The following is a 14,611-nucleotide window of genomic DNA, read 5'->3' as shown; positions in this document are numbered from 1 at the left end:
AACACTCAACATGATCTTTAATTCCGTCCACCATCATAGAAACACTTTGACCATGTAAAATCCTCCAAATGCAACATATCCAAGAATAAAAATGACACAAGCATGTGGAAGAACAACGGCTTAATCTTGGTTTCCACGATCATTTTAGGAGTTCTGCATGACTGGTTGTACAACATCACCATTCTCTAGAAGTGACCCTAGCCATCTAGCTTGTTCTCAGACCTCGGTGATCAACACTGATAAAAAAACACATACGATTATTAAGCTCTAATTTTTTGGTATGTATATGTGTCTAGCAAATAAATTAGTTTTGAAATCTTATAATTTGTTACAAATGCATTTTGTTATAAATGCAATAATTAAGCTCAATTTTTTGTTTTCAAATGGAACCACAATGCTTTCTGAACAAATAGTGTATAACAATTGTTTTAGGAGTTAGAAAGAAACTTATCAATGTTAGTTTTTCATGGATACCAAATGAGAAGGATACGATCAAAATGTGTTGCGTAAGGAAGTATTTCGCACGACCTAGCTAATCTGTTATATAAAAAAGCATTTCCATTATCTCATGTTTTATATGGTTTCAGTCCTTAATTGGCTCATACTGGAAACAACTAATTACTCAGCAAATTAACTTTGGAGCCCCAAGTGAAGTTTCATTGGCACGGTACTAAAATTCTACTATTTGGAAAACAGTTTCCCTAAAAAAAGTTATGCCTGAAATTTAAATTGGTACTGAAATGAAAATACTTGCTGGGATCAGCCAAATAAAGTTAAATAATAAATCCCAAAATTTCTCCAAAGTACTTATGCCTGTATCTGAATTTTGTTACTAGTTGAGAAAGAAAGAACTTAGATATATAATTTTGTGTCATATTGAAATCGATGTGGATCATTTGGAGCTAGCTTCAAAATCACAGAACTAGTAATTAAGTGACAATAAACAGATAATGGTGATCATCTTGGAATATATGTGTCAAATGCAGAGATTAGGTGCTCTTGGTAAATGGCAAGATGGTACACACTCTTGAAAACATAATTCATATGCATGTAGGTTAGGAAATTTTCAATATGAAAACAAGGTTTAACAGAACGCGTTGATGTAGATGTAGTGTGTTGATTCACAACCTTTGGTTAAATAATGGGAAGTTGAAGATCAGAGATTTGTGCAGTGAAGAATCTTTTTTGATACTCTCTATATATGACCTAGTGAACCTGAGAACCTCTAAATACTGCTAGGAGTGGTTAGTTATGACTTCTGATTGGAGAGCTTTTTGATTGTTTGGTAATATATGATCACCGTGACATATATAAATCATGTTAGCTCATGGCTAGCTTGATAACGGATAAATCTCGCGAAAAAGAGGAGGATCTCAAAGGCTAATTGACGGACCACTTACTTCAGGAAGTGAGGTGTTTTGCATTGCATATATCACAAGCAACTACTACTAGAAAGAGAGACGAAAGTACTTACAGATAGATGGTGCTTGCAGATTGCATCGAGATCTGTGTTCACAAAGAAAGTTAAAGTCTATAATTAGTTTACAGGTGCAAGATCATTGTTGGATCCCAAATTCGTTCTTCACGTGCGTTTATTGTGTATCCACACTACTGTTTGCGTGCGGTTTGAGAGATGGAATCTGTGATCAGTGAGCATACGTCTTCCCCAACCTCTAGATAGAGCGCTCTCGAGAAAAACGCCACACGTGTATGGCCGTTAAGTGCCGTTTCTCCTTTCAGTAACTCACAGATGTGAAAGGTCAACAATCGATCACCAAGCTTCTCAAAGACACGAACACGTCTTGGTGAGCTCGACTTCAGTGAACAGTCCCGATGATCGATCCGTGCTGGTCTGCTGGATCATCATCGATCGATCAAAAAACTCGCAGAGCTGTGTGGACTGTGGTCAGCCAGCGCGCAAAATATCGCCTCCTGCAAACAAAGCGAAACCACTAGCTAGGATCGGAGTGATGGAAGCTGCAGAGAGTGTCGTGAAGCGCGCGAGACGCTGTGACGGCCTGCACTAGCTAGCTAGCTCAGAGGTAGCAATCAATTGGACCTGAATCGAATGGACAACCCAACAAGCTGAGATAGTTTGGCCTCTCAAAAACGGACAGGTTTGGGCAAAGCAGTGTACATCGGGACGGCCGTCCAAATAAATGAAGATCAGGATGCCATTGACACCTCTCTGTCCAATGCAGCAACTGCTAGCTGCCAATAATGCTTGCATGCAGCTCCAAGTTCAAATCAAATCTTGCTGGGCACCTTGCTCAATACACACAACGACCTGGTTAGCTCTCGCGCTACTTCACTGATTCGCTGTCATCTAAAACATCGTGTGCATGTGCATCCAGGCAGATGAGATTGGCACCAGCAGCGAGATGGCGATTGCTGCTGGTTCATTTGGCACTTTATACGCTCTTGCTGGGATGGGAGCACTTCTCTCTTAGCTAGCTTAGCTTCTCCCAATAACAAGGGGACAAAAAAAAATGGAGAATGCAATAAATGATGCCTTCCCCAGTTGAGCCCTCGCAGCTGACCACGGACCAATTATATGGATGTACGGATCGACATCCGGCGACGACGTCACATGGCCGCAGGCGCGCGCGGAGCAGATGTCACAGCACTGGCCAGCGGCGGCTGACCTCCTGCGGCATCCGCAGCGATCCACCACCGGCCGATTGATGATGCGGGGAGAAAGACAACCTAGCCGCGCAAATGCAGAAGCGACGACGACCGGCGGCCCGACCAGTGTCAGCCGGCCGCTAGCTAGCTATCCACTGACCGACGGCCATCGATCGATCGATCGATGTACGGCGCACGGATCGGAGCACAACGACGGGCAGCGCGCGCACCTCGTATTGGATCTCGTTATAGCCGTGCGCCATCGATCGATCGATCGATCCTTTTGGGGACGACGCGGTGAGAAATGGCAGGGCTCAGCGAGGTGATAGATAGCTGGCTGACTGAAAACAGACACAGTATTGGAGCCGGACATCCCTCCCTTCTGGCTTATTAATTTACTCCATTTGTACAGTTTGACTACGTCCGTGTAGACAAAGCTCTGTAACTTCGATAGCTGTCGATACGCTGCAGCTTGCGGTGGAGGAAGGACTGAACTGAAGCCAACCAGCTGCGCCGAGTAGTCTCTTGGGCTACTATTATATCCTAAAATATTTAATTTTAGGATATGAATGTCTTTTAGAACATGTTCATCCTAATTTTGGAATTTATTTTTTTTCTGTAGAGCTAAATCTATTTATTAAAAAGTGGGCAGACCACCTGCCCAATGTGTCAGTGGGCAGGCCATGCCATGACTTGGGCACACGCAACCCACCTACCCGCATTTAATGCGGTAGCTGGGCTGGCGCCCCACGGGAGGCCTTCTGCCACGGGTGCGTGGCAGGGATGGCCCCGTTGTCGCCTCCTTGGCAGCGCGTGGTGGCACCGGACCCCTTCTCGGGGGAATAGGAGGTCCGGACCCCCGAGGCCAGTCCCGGTGGACAGACCCATAGGGGTCTGGCTCCCTCACGTGGCGGCGCCGGACCCCTGGGGGGTCCGAGCTTGTGGAGGCCAGACTCGAGCACCTTGTCCTTGCGGGCATGTGGAGGCGCCGGACCTATATGAGCACGGGGGGAAGGTCTGGAGACTATGTCCCCAGTTGTCAGGCCCGGACCGTACGCCCTGTCATCCAGAGGACAAGGGCGAGGCCACGGATAACCTTATGCCCATCTTGTTGGACACCCTATTGGATGACTTACTGACGGACGAGGCCGCCGAAAACGCAGATCTGCTCGGAGCGGACCACCACGACCTTCTGGTCGTTGAGCAGCTCCTTGGCCATGATCGAGAAAAGGTGGCCGAGCATGTGGTGGCGCGCGTCCACCATGATGCGCTTGGCGCACACGCCGGAGCCAGACACCATCGCGCCCTTACCTGTGAGGCGGCAGTGGCGCTTTAAGGGTTTGAAGGTGATGGAGGCGGATCGTGGGCCCACCACGATGTGCTTGGCTCACTCGTCAGGGCCGGACACCCTAGCAGGAGGTACCCCTATCTGTATGTACCGAGAGAGGCCCCCGGACCCACCTCGGTGAGGAACGAACCCGCAGGTGGGGCCATATCCCAGCGTTCGCCGGGTGGATGGCTCGAACGCGTTGTGAAGGGGCAGGAAAGACCTTTCCCCCACGACGGGATCCACGAGGGGTCCGTCCTCCGCCCGCGCTCCGCGCGCCAGACGGTTCAGATTCTTATCTTATTCGAGCCCGTCCCACGGCTCTAGCGGTTCGGATTCCGCCTTTCTCCCCGCCGCCAGCGGCCGCCCCTTTGACTGGCGGGCCTGCCCCCCCCCCCCGATCATAGAGGGTGAAAGACGGGGGCCTGGTGCAGGCAACCCTTCAGCTTCTCCTCAGTCATCGTGGAGTTCAAAGGGGTGAGCAGCTTTACTTAAAGGCAGGCGCCGCAGAGATCGGCTACTTTTTTGCTCTCGCCTTCTCCAGACACTGCCGCGTCCCTTCGTCTCCGCACGCACATTTGCGATCTGCATTTTGCGCTCAGCATTTCTTCCTCCTCTGCCCCCTTTCGATCCGAGTCCCCGCAAAGCAGCAACCACCGCCATGTCTTCTCTTCGTCATCCCCGCCATTTCCAGCGCAAGAGCCAGCTTGACTCGGTGCGCCGCCTCTTGGGGTGGACCACGCCGGAGCTCGTCGGGAGGATCCGGGCGGGCTCGATCCCCCTCAACGACCTGGTTGCGGGGGAATTCGTCCTCTTTAACTCGTACGCCATGTGCGGACTAGTGCCACCGATCTCTTCCTTCTTCCTCTTGCTCCTGAAGGAGTTCGGCCTTCAGCTCCAGCACCTCACCCCCCACTCCGTCCTCCTCGTGGCGGTCTTCGCCCACTTCATGAAGATGTTCGTGGGGGTCCGTCCTTGCGTCGCCATCTTCAGGCATTTCTATGCCCTGGTCGGGTCAGGGAGGAGCAAGTGCGAGATCGGCGCTTACTACTTCCAGCTCCGACAAGGGACGGCCGGTTCCTACATCAGCGCCTTCCCCAGCGCCAAGTGGGAGGACTAGCGTGACGGCTGGGTCATCGCCACGACTGACGCCAATGACCACCTGGAGTTGCCGACGGAAGGACCCCTCAGCGATCGCAGCACCTGGAAGGCCAAGCCGTCGCTGCTGGAGGAGCTCGGCCCGGTCCTGAACCGGGTCAAAACTCTGGCGAAGGGCGGCCTAATGTCCATGATGGTGCTAGGCGACTTCCTGAGGCGTCACATTGCTCCCCTGCAGCAGAGGTGCAGGATGGCCTGCATGTACACGGGGTCGAACGACTGCTGCAGGATCGTGCGCGGACCCGGCACAGATCTGACCCGTGCGGAGCTGGAGGCTCAATCCGCACGATGAACTGCGAGACATACACCCTAGAGGCACTAGTGCTCCCGAGGGGAATCAAGGCCCTGTTCGAGGACCAGGCAATACGATCGGCGGTTCTGGCGTCGATGCCAACCCTGGACGAGGGTGGCCTGGCGGTCCGGCAAGTGGGAGGTGACCCCAATCGTGGGATCCAGATCCCCGGCGCTTCACCTGACCGCCAGCAACGCGCCGACCAAGGTCCCGGCGGGCCTAGCCACGGAGGTCCAGGCCCCGCCGGGAAAGGAAAAGAGAAGGTGCCGGTGCCAGAGCATCACCACAAGCACAATACGGGCGCCACTCTGAACCAGAGAGACGACGAGGCGCAGGGAGCGGCCACCACCCGGAGCAGCCAAGAAGAGGGATCCAGGTCTCAGAGGCTCCAGCGCGGCGATGGGTCCTTCATGGGGGAGTCAGCTCCCAAGCGCCAGAAGACGGCAGAGCCAGGGGGGCAGAGCCAGGATCCACCACCACCATCACAACGCCAGAAGCCGCAGGGGAGGTCGGAGGAGGCGCGGTGGCCTTCGTCGCAGCGACAAACTCCACTGCCGCAGCCAACATCGCAGTGCCCAGCGACGCCGCCACGACCACCGCAGCCAGGGCCGTAGGCCACATCCCCACCGCCAAGGGTGCCTTCAGCGGGAGGACTCCACCAGACGACCAGTGGGTCTTCCACGGGAAGGGAGGATCCCCCAATCGCCCAAGGAGATTGGGTGTGGCCAGACCCCGAGTAAGCTGCTTACTCATGCTTTTCTTTGTTCCATTTAATTTCTGGGTCCTAACCTCTTCGGTGTGTGCCAGGGCCCTTTTTCCAGACTCGTCCTCCGCGCCTACTAGTGATTCACCGACCGGGGGGTCTGGCCCCCAGCCAGCTCCATCTTCCCCTACTCGGAAGTCGGTGACAGCACCAGCAAGGCCACCGTCTCCGCCAGGACCGGTAGGGTCCGGACCTGGAGGTCCGGAGCCCGAGGCCACACCCCGAGAGGCCGAAGCCGCACCCCAGGAGGAGGCAGCTCGACCCGCCACGATGGTCGAAGAGCCAGCTGCGGTGGTGGCGCCAGAAGCCATAGCGGGGGCCCCTCCAGCAGAGCCGGCTGCAGAGGAGGTTGCGGCGACGGGGAGGCAGCAGCACCGGAGGTCGCAGTGGTCCCCAGCTCTGACCCACAACCCGTGCAGGAGGACGAACCAGAGGTGGTGTACGGGAGGCGCCTCCTCTCGAAGCCATCCTTTTTATTCTGTCATATCTGACACCCTAAAATGCCCATTTGAATTCCCCGTTCTCTATCCTTTCTCCCCAAACAAGTCACGCTTGAAACGATGTCCCGTGGCTCGTTTCAGTGTTTTGTGCTGGTGCTTCGTTATCGTCACCGTAAATTTTGATGACCAGCATCGTCGCTCTAAAATCCTAGACCCAAGTTGATCCCCCTTGGCCGTCCAGCCTTTTTCCTTCTCTCTTTACCCTTCTCTTCGATATCTGAATTCTACCCAACAGCACAAATCAATCTTAGCCCAATCGAGCGCCCTTCGTTTCCTGTCTCTTCCTCGCACAATGGCCAACCTATCGCCCTTCTCCCTTACCTTTTCTCTCTATGACATTGTGGTCCCACTTGTCATCTCCTCTTGTCCCTTTCGTTTTCATCACAATAACAGTACCACGCAATGCTCAGTTTTCCTACGCGTGCGTGCTATGACTCGTTGACCGAGTTCAATTTGGCCATGCATGTTCGTCCTCATCGTACGCCGGCATGCCTGTATGCCACCTGCAGTCCGAGGTAGCATTTTGCCGTGTGCTCATTTTGGACTACATTCGAGACTAAACAACTCACGCTGCTATCCTCAACACATGCGTCGTGCAAACCCGACCGTTCGCACCCTATGAAAAGGTGGTGCAACCTGCTCGACCCTTCTCTTCCTTCATTCTCTTTCCAGTCTGCTCTCCGGATCGGCCCAGTACCACTCGTCCGGTATATCATGCTAGCCAGTCCCCATCTCCTTTTCTCTCGTGGAGAACCTGAACTCAAACTGAGTCCAAGCTCTGCACCGCCTTGTTCTGCACGTGTGCAGCACGCCAGCCCGGCTGCCCTAGCGCCTATAAATCGCAAGGCCAGGCCTCTCCTCGCCCCAGCTGCAGCCGCACCCCATCCACCTCGCGAAGCCCTAAGCCCCGTGCGCTATAGTCACGCCCTTCTGCTCGCCTAATCGCGCGCAGGCCGCCTCCACTGGAGCGCAGCACAGCAACCGAGCGCGCCCAGCCTCCACAAGCACCATGCTTCCTCTGCATCACCCCTCCTGCACGACCCTCCTGTCGTGCCTTGGCTCCCGCACAGCCTGCCGCCGCGGCCATCTGCACCCCCTGTCGTGCATGGGCAAGAAAGGGTTGAGACCTTCGTTGTTGCCCTCGCCCTCCCTCATCATCCCCTATTCCCAGCAGCCCCCTGCGTCGCCCTTCTCCCGAGCGCACGCTGCCACCAGGTTTGCTCACCAGACTAGAGCCGCCGCCGGCCGCCGCTGCATCGTGCCCCCTCTGCCCTGTAGCAGCGCCCCCCCTGCAGCCACGCCCTCCACCCCACAAGCCGCCTCTTCCCAGCGCCGCCGCCCAGGAATGGAAGCCGAGCATACCGCCATTGCCCCTTCTGGCTTCGATTCCGCCCGCCTCGGTGAGTCCCTGCCACCGATAAGCCCCAAAATCGAATCCTTCGTTGTCCTCTTTCCTTTCCCCCACTCCCTGCGCTCTCCTATGCCCTAGAACATTGTGAATCGGCAAAACAGTAGCCGCCGGCCACCATGGATGTGCTGCAAAGCTTTTTGCAGATTAGCCCCTAGAGAAATCTGTAATTATCATGTGTTTTTCTATATCTTGCAAACTCTGCAAAAAACCCCCCTAGTAGATTGCATCTTTTCAACCCAGCCCCACCCAAACTTTTTCAGATCTAACCCTAGCTTTTGATTTATTTGTGAGTTTGACTTTGGTCTTGGCTGATTAATTAGAAACACTAGAAACACTAGCTTATAACAATCTTACCAAAAGGGCAAGAGGGATTGCATCATCGGGGTATAGCTCGGTCCTCTTGAGGCTTTGATATGTGGTCCTTGGCTAAGGCACTTCCTCATTAGGGAGAGTTATAATCACTTTGACTTGAAACCTTAGCGGATTGTCATAAGTTAGGAAATCTTTGTAAATGACTCGTATTGAATCCTTTGCCACTCACCTCAGAAGTGTTTAAGAGGCTAGCTACCTCGGGCATGTTGGGAGACACGAATTGTAGGTAAAGTGTATAACCTGTACAGAGTGAAAACTGATATATCAGCCGTGCTCACGGTTAAGAGTGGCTTGGACCCTTACGTGATAATTGAACTTGAAGATAAAAAATTATGAACCATATGTTTATGGTTATGGTCATGCTTCTGCTATACCTCTTCTGTTTCTTTTAATGTGGGTTCTTATGAACTTATACCTTAGTAGTCAGGTGCTAATAAAATTTCACCAACTAAAATTGATTATCGTAGTAAGCCAGTCAGCCTTTCCTTACTTTTAGCCTTCGTATTATATAATTCCCAATACTTGCTGAGTACCGACCATAACTGTACTCATACTTGTTACAGTTACTGCTCAGAAGAGAAAGTTGCCGTGAAGTCTTTTAATGATGATGCTGAATTTTAGGCCTATGCAACCCCCGGTCTTGACTGTAAAGTTTGGAGTCTTTATTTCCAAGATAAGCTGTATAACTCTGATAATCTTTAGTCTTTTGGTTTTTCTTTCGTGATACTGTTACTTATTATTTATATGTACGAAACTTGATCATGGCATAATAAGAAAAGTTTTTTATTAGATATAGTTGTGCATTCCGTTTTATCCTTAAAACCGGGTGCGGGTGTGACAACTATGCATTCTTTGTGTGATAGCTAAGCATTCTTGCGGATAATTCAAACCAACCAGCTGTAGATCTGCCATGTAAGCTGGAGCGCCTAAAAAAAAAGGACCCCCAAATAGCTGAGTTCTCACTTACAACGATTCAGAGTGCATGCCCTGATGTCGTCCAACCAGAACAAGCTAAGGCAGCAGCCAGCAGTAGTAGCAGTTCTTGCAGCAGGCCATGGAATCTCGACCTCGGACTCCCCCATGGATCGGTCCATGCATCCATTGGTGCAGAAAAAGACGTGCACCATCGATCAGTGCAGACAAAAGCTAGCTAGCTAGCCATAGGTACGTACATCCCAGCGGCAGAAACCAGCTGGCCGGCTGGCAAGAGGCCGCGCCGCTGGCCCGACCGACCGAGCAGGAGCACGGCTGCTGACCTGCGGCCGGGGAACTCGTGCCAAAGCCCGGCCACCGCCAGAGCAAGCACGTTGGGCGAGAGATCACTGACGCAACTCCGCTGTGCCTCCGAGACCCGTGAGTGCCTTCTGCGGCGGTGCCATATGCATGCAAGACATGGGTAGCGCCAGGCGGCCGCGAGGAAGCTAGTTAGCCTCTACAACGGGACTCATAAGGACATATATATACTTAACTTTATCAAGTTGTGATATGGGTATTAGTTAGCAATTAATCTCTACACTTTTTCATCCACAAAAGCATAGTTATTTTTTCACTTTACATGTCGAAACTCAATATTTCACTTTACATGGCAACGCAAGATCTGGGACGGAAAGATTCGATCCACTGCCGGAAAAAAGATCTGCCGAGCGTCAAGTGTTTTACCGAGTGTTTTTTCGGGCACTCGGCAAACCGAGAGCCTTTTTTAGACACTCGGCAAAGAAGCTCTTTGCCGAGTGTCTTTTTTCGACACTCGGCAAGGAATCTCTTTGCCGAGTGCCGAGTCCCTTTGCCGAGTATTTTTTAAACACTAGGTAAAGATAATTTTTAAATTATATTTTGAAGTAGTAAATTAATTCAAATAAAAATATTTTCAACTATAAAGTTGTATAACTCTTCAAGATGCACAATTTTTGTTTTGATCATTTCTTCATTTGATAAAATAAATATAAATTTGTTCACAAAATATATATCTCACTCTCGTAGTTTATGAAACTATAAGAGAGATATATAAGATTTGTGAACAGTACTAGAATTATCATATCAGATGATGAAGAAATGACAAAATAACCAAAATAAACTTCGTAGATCTTGAGAAGTTATAAGATTTTACAGTTGGCAACATTTTAATTTGAAGTCATCTTGTCAACAAAAACTAAATCTGAATTTAGAAAATTTAAAATTCAAATTTTGCAAATGACCTCGAATGGAAAAACCCACCAAAATTAAAGTTGTAGATCTCAAAAAGTTATGAAAGTTTGTAGTTGACAACTTTTTGATTTGAAATCATTTGTGTCATATTTAAATACGTTTAAAATTTTCAAATTTGAAATTCAAATTTTATAAACGATCTCGGATGAAGAAACTACCAAAATAAAAGTTGTAGATCTCGAAAAGTTATGCCATTTTATAGTTAACAACATTTTTATTTGAATTTATTTACTATCTCATACAAATAATTTACACTCGGTTAATTATAATATGTGGAGAATAAAAATGTAATGTTGACACACTTGATTTAGTGGTGCAGTGGTAGAGGGAGTTGTTTATTTTACACTCGGTAGCTGGCTGTGCATGCCTCCCCCAACAATTTTTTTCCTGTTTCTTTTTTTGGATTTTTTTCGATTTACATTTTACCGAGTGCTTCTCTTTGCCGAGTGCCCGACAAAAAGCACTCGACAAAGACCTCTTTGCCAACAGATTTTTTGCCGAACGTTCTTTGCCGAGTGCAACACTCGGCAAAGCCTTTGCCGAGTGCAAAAAAGTCTTTGCCGAGTGCCTGGGGCACTCGGCAAAGAAGGTAAATCCGGTAGTGATCCTTCTCCTTCGGCTTTGAAGTAGACACTGAAAGCCTAGCTTGCTTCTAGAAGATTATACGGTGATCCATAGGAATGGTCTTGGGCAGTAGTGAATCTAGAATTTCTAGTTAGTAGGGTGGTCCAATATAATATTTTTCTAGATTTTTTAAATATTTTATTAAATAAATCAATCTTATCTTATAAAATAAATTTAGTTTCTCACTATTAATCTACTCAATTCAATTATCTAGTAGATATTTTTTATGTTGGTTAAAAATAAGAACAGATATGAGAAAACCAGAGGATAAAGATGCTTGGGCCAAATCTTAGGGATACTCTAGAATCATATATTGGCGTACTCCAGGATATTTTTTTATAATGATAGATACAAATAATTTAGATGTGACATATGGGTTACTAAAGTAATGCTAGATATGGGTAATTTAGAAGCAAATTTGAGAAGGTTACTTGAAATTATATATTTTTATGAGCACATAGGGGATAATTTAGATTAAGATTGGATGGTTATTTTAGGTTAGTTTTTTATTATGGAAAAAGTGGTAATTTAATTAGATATAGATTTAGGGGTTATTTAGACTTTCTTTATAGTGGCAGAGGTGATTAAATTTTAGAAAATATAATAGATCTATTGTCTATTATTTACAATGATGACTACAATCTATTGGATTGACGTCTCGAAGTTTCTGATTTTTGCAAGAATTTCTAGAACTTATCTTTTTATTTATAGCACTTATGTGAGGATTACAGTGGACAGGCTCCTACAGGGAAGAATTTCTAGAATTTTCTATCGGTAAGAGTAAGATATCAACTAGCTAGTTAGCTGGTGTCACTATGTGAAAATACTGTATAGGTAACCAACGCACGTTGCATGCTACATGTATACATAGAAGTCAAGGCATCAATGTCGGGACCTGACCTCGACTAGATTAGCCCGTTACCTTTTACTCAAAATTGGTAACAAGTTATTACAACAAATACCATTACTCATAATACTAGCACTAGTACAGAAACCCATATCTATCCATTCCCTCATTTATCTCGGTAGAATTTAGATTCGGGATTAATGCTCACATTAATCTCAGGTCTAAATTTTATTGACGCCAAAGCTCTTTTAGTTCCTGTTTGTAACACCAACAAAGACTAGAAGTCACCCTTTAATCCTGGTTGGTGTTAATAATTAGGACTAAAAGTCCTTTAACCATTGGACTAATGAAGACGATAATACCAACTCGAACTAGAGGGTCCTTTAGTTCTAACCAACCAGTCCTAACCAACCAAGGACAAAAAGGTCTTCCATTGGTTAGTTTAAAAAGAAAGCATCTTATCTAGAGTCACATATGCTGTGTAAGTGGATAATAATAAGGAATACGCGAGGCAAGCAAATTCATGGACTGCAGGGTTAGTTTGTGGGTGGGCTTCCCAACTGTGATTAAAGTCCATTTCTCCGGTAGTGTAGTAACGGACCTTAACAAAGTATATTACCTATCTTTCCACGCTAGTAACGGTCAATTGTAGTCCATTATCTATTTATCTCACATTGGTAATGGCTTTAGTGACCCGTTACCTTTGGCTACGTCTGTTATCAATATGGAGGTTCTTATGCAGTGCGTGTTTACTAATTACTACACTGCAAGTCTGCAACACATAAGGAAGAGTAAAGTACATGGCCGATCCTCCTATGCTATGAAATTGTAGATTTGGCTCCCAAAATTTATCTTTGGTTGTCATTTTGGTTCCTGTGCTCCTAAAAATACAAATCTAACTCTATAAACTTAGCTCCAGATGTGTCGCATAGGTCCAAATTTATTTTTTTATAAATAATGTAAATTTTAGCTCAACGTATATAAAAAATATTGACGTGTATGACTCCAGGAAGCTTGGTGACGTTTTACCTTTGAAGCAATATCTTAGCTTGTTAAGTGTGCATGACACCCGTACTTTATTCTTGGAAGATTGTTCAAATTTAAATAACTTATAGCTATGCAGATGTCAAACTGGAAAGTAGAATCAGAGGCTTATGGACACCATGAATTATCAAGTGAAGGGGCAACAAAACCAGTTAGAAAAGAAGGCAATGAAAGTAATCGCGTGCTTGAAAAGCACAATATTTGATCCCATTATGTTTTATTGGTAGGATGTAACTGCATCATAAAAGTACTGGAACTTAGATGACACCTGAGGCTAAATTTAGAGGTTCAGATTTGCAATTTGAGAATATATAAGATATAAATGACACTCGAGGTTAAATTTGGGGAGCAAGATCTGCAGGAGTATAGAGATCTAAGTGACACTGCTAAACAAGTTGAAGAACCGGCCATGCACTTTACTCCACGGAAGAAAACGAGACAAGCTCTTCATGCCAGGCCGCCGTATACCGTACTACCTGCCATGAAACATCGACGACCCAGCAGGCATGGGCGCCGGCAGGCTTAGCGCAGGTACGCCCGGGCGGGGGCAGCAAGTGAGCTAGGCAGCAGCGGGGGCTGGCTAGCTGCTGGCTGGGAACCGGCCGGCCGCAAGCTGGGATTGCACGTGTTGCGTGGCGCGCGACAAGGGGCAACAACGACGCACGTAGGTTTGCAGTCATTCACGCGCGGCGAGACACAGAACGAAGACAATGGTTGCTTCCTCCATTTCAAATTATAGATCGTTTTAATTTTTCATAACATTATTATTTATCTAAAAAAATCAAAACAATCTATAATTTACAATTTAAGAATTCTTGTTTAATTGATACAGTGCATGATAATGTGTTGTAGCCATCATATCTGGTGGCAGCGTATTTACCACTTGTGCAGCCAGCCAGCCAGCGCAACATGCATGTCTGCTAGTAGTACGGCCCGCCGCTAGCTGCTGCTAGTCTGCTACAGAGCATGCATGCGGTGGCCGGTAGATGATGGACCGTACCCCTGGCCTCTGGATCAATCGGACGGAGAGACTGGACCAGCCGCAGGGACAGCTAGCTAGCGCTACTAGGCCTACAAATGAATAAATATCACAGCCGTTAGTTGCACAATTAAAGTAGTAACAAGGTCACACCCTTCTGCGGTACCTAGCTCGCCGGAGCCCTCTGAGCGAGGAAGAACCTCGTGGACAATATAATTGATCCGATCCGATCCGACGATCCATTATTCTCTTCCCCGTTCTTCACCCTTGCAGATCATAACCGTGACCTGCACATAAAGTTCTACCTAAAAGTGGTCAGGGGTGACAATCAAGCATGCATATATGCGCAAGTGCATGATGTTATCAGGGTAGGATTCGCATGCATAGGATAAGATAAAATCGATATTAGAATCCTTATAGTCCGCTATTGCCCACTGTAGCGTTTCTTTTCTATACTGTAGTGG

Source organism: Panicum hallii, chromosome 2 (assembly GCF_002211085.1).
Source record: "Panicum hallii strain FIL2 chromosome 2, PHallii_v3.1, whole genome shotgun sequence".
NCBI classification, from domain to species: Eukaryota; Viridiplantae; Streptophyta; class Magnoliopsida; order Poales; family Poaceae; genus Panicum; species Panicum hallii.
Note: the sequence above shows the minus strand (reverse complement) of the source record.